This window comes from Macrobrachium nipponense, chromosome 7 (genome assembly GCF_015104395.2).
Source record: "Macrobrachium nipponense isolate FS-2020 chromosome 7, ASM1510439v2, whole genome shotgun sequence".
Classification (NCBI taxonomy): domain Eukaryota; kingdom Metazoa; phylum Arthropoda; class Malacostraca; order Decapoda; family Palaemonidae; genus Macrobrachium; species Macrobrachium nipponense.
The window spans coordinates 1,111,311-1,121,239 of NC_061109.1; positions in this window are offsets into that span (position 1 = coordinate 1,111,311).

Consider the following 9,929-nt stretch of genomic DNA (forward strand, 5'->3'; position numbering starts at 1 on the left):
TTTTAATTATAGATTGATTGATTTATTTATTGATATTTTTATTTCGTTTTCTTTATTTATTTCTTTATTAATCTATTTATTTATTGCTTTATTTATTTATATTTTTATTTTTTTCTATTTATTCAAAAATATTCATTTTTATTTAATATTCATTTTTATATATTTACTTATATATTTATTTTATTTATTTTTTTTATTTTTTGTTTTGTTATTATTTATTTATTTAGTTTCTATATTTATTTATTTATTTTTATCTATTTAATTTCATTTAATTTTTTATTAATTTTCTATTTATTATCATTAATTTATTTATTCCTTCTTATTTATTTCTATTTATTTTCATTTTATTTATTTCTTTATTTATTCATTATTATCTATTTCATTATATATTTTCATTATTTATTATTTTTTTTTTATTTTTAGTTATTCGTTTATTTATTTATATATATATGATTTTTTATTTATTATTATTTATTTAATTTAATTATTGATTTAATTTTAACTTATTTATTTTTATTTATTTTTGATTATTTATATATTTATTTACATTTAATGCAATATTCATCTTTATTTATTTAATTATTTATATATTTATTTATGTATTCTTATTTATTCTATTTATTTATTTATTTTTATATTTATTATCTATTCGTTTTTATTCATTTATTTATTTGTTTGATTTATTTTTTGGTTTATTTATTCATGTATTTATTTTTATTTGTTAATTTGTTCTATTTTTTTATTCAATTTTATTTATTTATTTTATTTTTTTTCATTCTATATATATATATTATATATATATATATATATATATATATATATATATATATATATATATATATATATATATATATATATATATATATGGGAGCGATCCAAAGAGCTAGGCCCAAAAGAGCTAGTACAACTGAGCTAGTGCGACAAAATAGCTAGTTCCATAATAGCTAGTACCAAAATCGCTATTGTGACAAAATAGCTAGTAGTACATTTGAGCTGGTTCAAAAAGAGCTGTTAACCAAAAATAGCTTGTTTCGCAGAAAAATGTAGTGTTGCTAAAACTGTGTCTGTGTGTTTGTGTGTGTGTTTACGTTGATTACTGAGGTCGAAAGTAAAAATTAATTTTCTTCTGTCTCGTCCTATTTATTATTTTTAACTGAAAATGTTAAAAAAACAATAAACGTTTAACCTTTACTATGTTTTATGTTATAGCTTATTCCTCGTAAAAAATCTTTAGTAGATATATCATTATTTGTGTGCTTGCTAATCAAGTATTTCAGTCTATCGTTAATTTCCTTAGTCTTTCTTTTGACAGGTAATTGCTGCCCACTGATATACGCGATTAGATTGCTTCTCTGAAGTGCTTCTTCTTTTTTAATTCCTTGAAAAAAGCGCCATACGGTTGGATGAGCAGTGTCATACATTCCCTGAATAGCACGATGCCATCCCTCTCACTTGTTATTTGTCCTTGTTCTGTCGATTTGTGTTCTTTCCCGGACGTTCCACAATTCGATGGGAAATAAGAGTATTCTTCTTCCTCTTCTCTGTCGTGTACCAATGTATGTGCCTTATCAGGCATCATAACATAAACACAGGGAAAAAGAAAGTTTTCTCTAACAACATGGATCGTATATAATTGATAAAATATTCTAGGAACGACTTTGAAAGTGCCATCACACATCCATATTTTTGAATTAGCAAGTTGATCGAGCATATGCTGGCTTGCAAATATGATTATTCGTTTTGAATCGCTTGTTACATCACTCAGTAAGAAGGGTTCTGTATTTCCGTTTATAGTAAAAGTTTTAAATTCTTCTGGAATTATCAATTCGTTAATTGATAGAGATTCAGGAAAATGGCCTTCAACCTTACGTCTACGTTGAATACGTTTTTGGAGCGCTCTTTTTTTAGGGACATTAGCCATTGCTTCGTCATCCAGCTCTTGTACTACAGCAGCAATAACTCTTCGTGGTGGTGCACTACAATTTGAAGCTTGCTCATTCATTTTCCCTAAAGCAATTCTAACACTTTGCCTCGCTGGATCTGGGGCATGATTATGTTCTTGTCCAATTTTTACTTCACACTTTTCTTGGTAGTTCGGCGCAGTTTTCAATGTTCCCCTACAATCCTTCATTACACATCTCCAGCTCTGGCTGGTTTTGTTCGTTGTATTTTTTCGGTACAAATATCCATCGTAGCTAAGTAAATCTTTTCCTTTCTGGGACTTTGTAACTTCTATGATGAAGGGTGGAATACTACTAACTTTTTCTCCATAGATGAAAAAGATAGACGAGATTAAAAGAAAAAATGAAGTAGAAATGAATACTCCATTTTCTTGAAACTAGTTATTTTGGTTAACAGCTCTTTTTGTACGCCAGCCCAAATGTATAACTAGCTATTTTGTCACATTAGCGAGGTTTTGGTACTAGCTATTATGGAACTAGCCATTTTGTCGCCACTAGCTCAATTGTACTAGCTCTTTTGGGCCTAGCTCTTTTGGACCTAGCTATAATGTAGCATACTCATATATATATATATATATATATAGGATATATATATATATATATATATATATATATATATATATGCTTAAAAAATCACAGTAGATGCACGTGACTTCATTAAATAAGCGAATACCTCAGGAAAATGATAGTCAGAAATCCAAGCGCTTTCGTCTTTACTAAGACATTGTCAAGGAATGAATGAAATACAATTGGAGAGAAAGTTATCAGGTAAACAACAGATCAAAAATACCAGATGGTTAATTGTCAAAAGGGTAAAAGTTGGAGATAATCCAGGATTGTCGGAGATTCACCACGGGTCACAACCAAAACATAGAATTTAACCCTAACAGAAACTAACAAATTATCCAAACAGTTTCAAAACATGTATAAACTGAAATATTAATTTTGTTGCTTATATTTATCTACAACTTTTTCATTATGAAGGCATCAAGTTCAAATTAAGCAAGACTTAAATTTAGAACATTTTTATTACTTGACTTGATGAAACAAGATTGAATGACAAAGTTAAAAGGAATATCATTTATTTATTATTCTATTTATCTACTTCCATTTATTTATTTTATTTATTTATTTATTTATTTACTTATATTTATTTTATTTTTCTATTTATCTTTTTTATTTTATTTTATTTCTTTTATTTTATTTATAATTATTTATTTATTTATCTATTTATTCAATTATCTATTTATTATTATTTATTTATTCATTTTTATTTACTTATGTAGTTCCACGCTGGACGAGTGGTTTTCGCGCTGGGCTGCCAATCCGGTGGTCCGAGTCAGAGGAATTTATTTCTGGTGATAGAAATTAATTTCTCAGTATAGTATGGGTTCGGATCCCACAATAAGCTGTAGGTCCCGTTGCTAGGTGACCAATTGTTTCCTAGCCACGTGAAAATATCTAATCCTTCGGGCCAACCCTAGGAGAGCTGTTAATCAGCTCAGTGGTCAGGTAAAACTGAAGATACACACACACAACACACACACACACACACACACATATATATATATATATTATATATATATATATATATATATATATATATATATATATATATATATATATATATATATATATATATATATATATATATATATATATATATATATATATTTATATATATATATATATATATATATATATATATATATATATATATATATATATATATATATATATATATATATATATATACATTAGCTTACTACTTTCCAAAACGCATATATTCCCTCTTTGACTATATAAAATGTTATTTTAGATTTTGGCAACATTTTTTTCAGATTCCTAGATAGATTAGAGATAGGATGTTTAAAATGTTTGTTCAGATTTCGCATAACATAATGTAAAAGAATATATAACGTAGTATGAAAAGAGAGAGCGATTTGCCTTGTCCGTTCGAAAGCTAGAATTGTTTCAGATACTTTCATCACCTCGAGATTAAGGGAGCTCGAGTAGCTTTCGCTGTGTTTTTAAAAACATGTCAATCTGAGTTATTGCTTGATTTCTGTCATGGTCGAGTATGTGTCTTTGTTGAACAGACTGGTCTCATACGCGTATGTCTTTGCTGAGTGCCACTTGCAGATTTCACATTTTGTCTGTAAAGTTGCGTCACTTTCGAAGCTTCTAGAAAGAATACTGTCCCAAAACGTTTTGTGTCATCTCCAATGTCCAGCTTCCTTAAGGAAGAGATATTCATTGCATCTTAGAACCGCGTTCCATTCAGACCTCTCCCTCTCTCTCTCTCTCTGCCTCGCCATAATTGATATTAACATAACGTAAAATGGTCACTCGTAACTTATAGATTTCAGATTTGATATTTCTTAGAGTTTATTTAGTGTTATTTAGTGTATTTGTGGAATCTGAACAAACATTGTGTGTGTAACGGCACCTGGTTTTGTGAAAGTGTGAAACAAGCTGCAGCAAAGAAAGAAAGAAATTTTTGTTTTTATTAGTTGCAACTAATAACTATTGGTTACGATGATTTGGTAAAAACTAATAACTAATAGTCAGTGATTTGGTAAAAACTAATAACTAATATCTAATGGTTATGTTGGTTTGGTAAAAACTAATATCTATTGGTTACGATGGTTTAGAGAACTAATAACTAATAGTTACAATGTTTTAGTGAAATTTACATTTTTACACATTACAAATTTTTGTGTTTTGTGTTTGTTTCATTTGAAGTGCATTTATCCGTTTTCTTATTGAAGTGTTTATTTTTGGTGCATTTATCTATTTTCTTATTGAAGTGTGTGTTTTTATTTATATTCTGTGTGATTAGTACTTTTTGCAATTTTGGTATTTTCCACATTTTTCTGTGTTTTCATTTGCATTCACAATTTAATCAACTTAGTTATTTTCATTACTTAATCATTGCACATTTGATTAAATTTAACACGTGAATTAATTTGCATTTACTTAGAATTCTTTTCAAGTTTTATTATTGTTTAGCACTTGTGAATTAATTTCCAAATTTCAATTATTGCCTAACACTTCTGAATTTCAACTGAATTAATTTTCTTGAATTTTGTGATAAATTAATTTTGATTTAATTTTACTTAATTGATTCAAGAATTAATTAAACTTTACTTTGTTTTCAAGTAACAGTAATTTTCCCTGATATTGAGAATTTCACTTATAAATTTTGAGTTTGACAATAAATTTTTGTATTTAAAATTTTTATAAGTATTCCATTTCTAACCAGTATATTTGCATATGACTAAATTTAGCTTAGGTAGAAACATAGAGTGGCAATTGATCTGTTTTCCTTCAATTAACTTGAAGTGACTTAGAACCAGGGAAGTACTTAGACTTTTGAAATCACGGAAATACTTAGACTTTTAAAGTTGTTGATGGAGTGATGCCCTTTGATTAATTTAATTACTTACAAGATTACCTGACACCTGTTTTGATGAACTTTGTCTGATTTTCTGCAATACTGGTAAGTTGTTAAGGGATCACTGTTGCCTTTAGAGTATTCAGTCGTTTAGTACCTGTGATGAGGGTTCAGGTGTCTGGCTGTTGTGAGGTAACAATTAATGAATAGTAATTGTAGTAACCAGATACTTGGCACTTATTTATTTATTTATGTTTATCTATTTATATTCATTTACCTATTAATCATTGTTTATTTATTTTTTAAATTTATTTTTATTTGTGTATATGTTTCTTTATTTTTATTTCTTTTCATTTATTATTATATATTTTTATATATTTTTATTTATTTATCTATTTTTTATTTATTTTTATTTATTATATAAATTCATTTATTTATTTTTATTTATTTATCTTTTAATCTTTATTTATCTTTTATTTATATATTTATTTATTTATTTTTCATAATTTTTCCACGTATTTTTTATTTCAATTTATTTTTATTTATGTCATTTTTTAAATTTAGGTGTTTTATATTTACTTATGGTTATTTATTAATTTTTATTTTTTTTCTTTATTTTTGTTTATTTCAGTTTGATTTTTATTAATTATTTATTTTTATTTTTAATTTTTTTATTTTTGTATTTATTTTTATTTATTACCCTTATTTATTTATTTTTTTATTTATCTACATTTATTTTTTGTTTTATTATTTTTATTTATTTCATTCTATTTTATTTATGTATTTATATTTATTTATTTATTTATATTTATCTATTTATTTTATTTATTTTCATTCATTTATTTATATATTTTATTTTATTTATTTATTTTTATTTATTTTTTTATACTTATAGATAATAATTAATTTTTTCATTTGTATATTTTTAATTATTTTTTTCATTTATTTTTATTTATTTAATTTATTTATTTACTAATGTTTGTTTTTTTATTTTTTTTATTTTTTATATTTCTATATATATTTATCTATTTATTTCTATTTATTTATTTTAGATTTATCTATATATTTCTATTTATGTAAATTTATATTTTTTTGTCCATATATTTACTTATTTAATTATTATATTTTTTTATTTATCTATGAATTTATTTATTTATTTATTTTTGTTATTAATTTTATTTTTATTCATTTTTTATAATCTATTTTATTTTTTTAGTTTATCTATTTATTTTTTGTTATTTTTTATATAATTCTTTATTGTTTTTCATTTTATTTTATTTATTTATTGTTATGTATATTCAATATATTTTATTTATTCTTATTTATTCATTTATATTTTTATTACTTATATATTTATTTATTTTCATTTATTAATTTATATTTTTTATTACTTATTTATTCATTACTTTATTTTTTTATTTATTTATTTATTTATTTTTAGTTACATTTATTTATTTACTTATTTATTTGTTTATTTTCATTTTTTCTTGTTAATTCAATTATTATTTATTCATTAATTATTACTTATTTTTTATTTAGTTTATTTATTCATTTATTCTTATTATTTGTTTTTTATGTTTTTATTCATTTATTCTTATTCATATATTAATTTATTTATTTGTTTCAATTTATTTATTTTTATTTATTATTCATTTATTTATTTTATTTTTTTCATTTTTTAATTAATACTTAATAATCATTATTTATTTTATTTATTTATTTATTTATTTATTTATTTATTTATTTATTTAGTTTATTTATTTATTTATTTAACTTATTTATTTATTTCTATTAATATATTTACCTTTCTTGTTTATTTATTTTTATTTATTTATTGACTTTTTTATATTTTTTATTTATTTCCATTTATTTAATCTTTTTATATTTTACTTTTATTGATATATTTTTTTTTATTGATTTATTAGTATCCTACTACAGAAACTGGCTCATTACGGATTTAGAGGCCAGTGTCATGAATATTTGAAATCTTATTATCAGAACCGGGAGCAGTATGTATTTTTAAATGGCCTATGCTCTGATTCTAAACTCGTTACTTGCGGAGTTCCGCAGGGTTGTATTCTTGGCCCGTTGTGTTTTGATTTATTTATCACTGATTTACCATTGGCAGTTGGAGTTGAGACTGTGTTATTTGCTGATGACGCAGCCTTTGTTGTCACGTTATGCTCTTTAGACGGATTATTTAATAACATCAAAAAGCTCTTCTCAGACTTGGAGAAATATCCAAAAGCCAATATGCTCTTGCCAAACTCCTAAAAGAGTAAGTTAATGTTTTTTTCCCCGCGCCCGGCACAGAATCTACCTGACATATTCTTTGCAGGAGAAGCCATAGAGTGGGTGAATGAATTTAAATACTTGGGACTAACAATAACAAGAATTTTGTCCTTTGCTAAACATATTAACAATGTAACCCTAAACATCAGCCGAATAACAGGAACTCTAGCTGGCATACGTGATGTTGTCCCTACTCGTGTGCTTGTAAATCTGTACTATGCTCTTCCCCTTACATACTTGAACAACCATTTGATAGTTTGGGGTTCAGCGCCTGAAAGTCACGCTACCAGACTCAATTCCTGCGTCAATAATTTGCTGAGAACTATCTTGGGAGTTAAATGGGTTGATAATGTCCTCATGTTGGGGACTGTGGAAATGTACGATAATTTGAAGCTGTTGAGGCTGAGGAGTCTTTGTAAATACAATCTCTTCAAGTTTTTAAGACTTTTACTGAGTGGGAAGTATACTGAGATGTACGATATTTTACTTCGTCCATATCTCCAAATACACTCATACGAAACAAGAGGATTCATGTTTCGCCATCCTCATTTGGTTTGTGAGGTGGAGAGAAGATTGTTACCACATCAAATGATACTGCTGTACGATAGTCTACCACCTACCTTATTTGAGGGCTCTCTGCAGTATTCCTTACGTTCATACAAGTCATCATTGATGAGCGAACAATAGTTGTCTTTCAAAGAATGGAAGAATGATAACTTTTTAACTTTGGTTGTTTTAGTGTCTCAGGTCTGGTGTTTTAGTTAGGCTCTACAATAGTTGGTTAAATTCTCATTCCTATGTTTTATATGCTATAATTTTTGACGAATCTGTGCTATTACATTGATTCCATTGTTTCTAAATATTGTCTAACTTTATGTATTGGTGTGTGTGTTTTTGTCTTGATTTCGTTGTTCTAAATATTGTCTAAGTTTGTTTGTATTAATGTCTGTGCTCTATGTTGATTTGATTGTATTGACGTTTTTATGTTGCCTGCCATATAAGCTACTACAGCTTCGGCGGCTTTACTGGAACTGTGTGGAGAATTGTATTAATATGGCATAAAAAATAAAACTAAACACTAACTATATAAAAACTTACTTATTTTTTTTTTTTTAAAATTTATTTATTTATATAATAAATTCATTTTTATTTATTTACTTATATTTTTATTTCAATTACTTTATTTTTTTAGTATTTTATTTATTTATATAATAATTCATTTTTTATTTATTTACATATTTTTATTTCTTTAATTATTCAATTATCTATTTATCTATTATGTATTTACTTATTCATTCATTCTTGTTCATTAATTTTTTATTTATTTTCAATTATTTATTTATTTATTTATTTATTTATTTTATATTTATTTATTTATTTATTTATCTATTTATACATCTATATTTATGTATTTATTTATATCTATTTTTTCATTTAATTATTTATCTATTTATTATTATTTATTTATTTTATCTATTTATATTTATTTATTTATTTTTATTTATTTATTTTTATTTATTTATTTTTATTTATTTATTTTTTATCCTAACTTATTTATTTGGTTACATATTTTTTAATTTCTATTTATTTTCCTTATGTATTTATATCATTAATTATTTATCTATTATTATGAATTCATTTTTTCATTTAATTTTTTATATATATTTGTTATTGTTTTATTTATTTATTTCTATTTATTTTTTATTTCTTTGTTTTATTTTTAATTATTTACTTAAGTAAATTTTTTTTCCATTGTTTTTATTTATTATTATTTATTATTTATTTATGTATATTTTTATGTATTTTCTTTCATTTATTTCTCTATTTTATGTATTTTTATTTATTTTCATTTATTTATTTTTATCCTTATTTCTTTATTTATCTTTTATTTATTGAATTAATTCTTTATTTGTATTGATTTTTATATATTTACCTTTATTTATTTAGGTTTTTTCATTTTTTTTTTTTATTTATGTATACTTTATTTTTGTTTAGTTATTTTACTTATTTTAGTTAATATTATTTATGTATTATATTTATTTATTTATTTTCATATATTTATTTATCTTATTTTTATTTACATTCATTTTTATTTATTTTATTATTTTGTTTATTTATACTTATTTTTTATTTTTTTTTTATTTAAAAATTAATATTCATTTAAATTATTTTGTAAATTTTCATAATTTTTTATTCCTTTATTTATTTATTTATTTTTAAATTTTATTTTTCTATATTTTTTATTTATTTATTTACTTTATTTTATTTATCTATTTTTA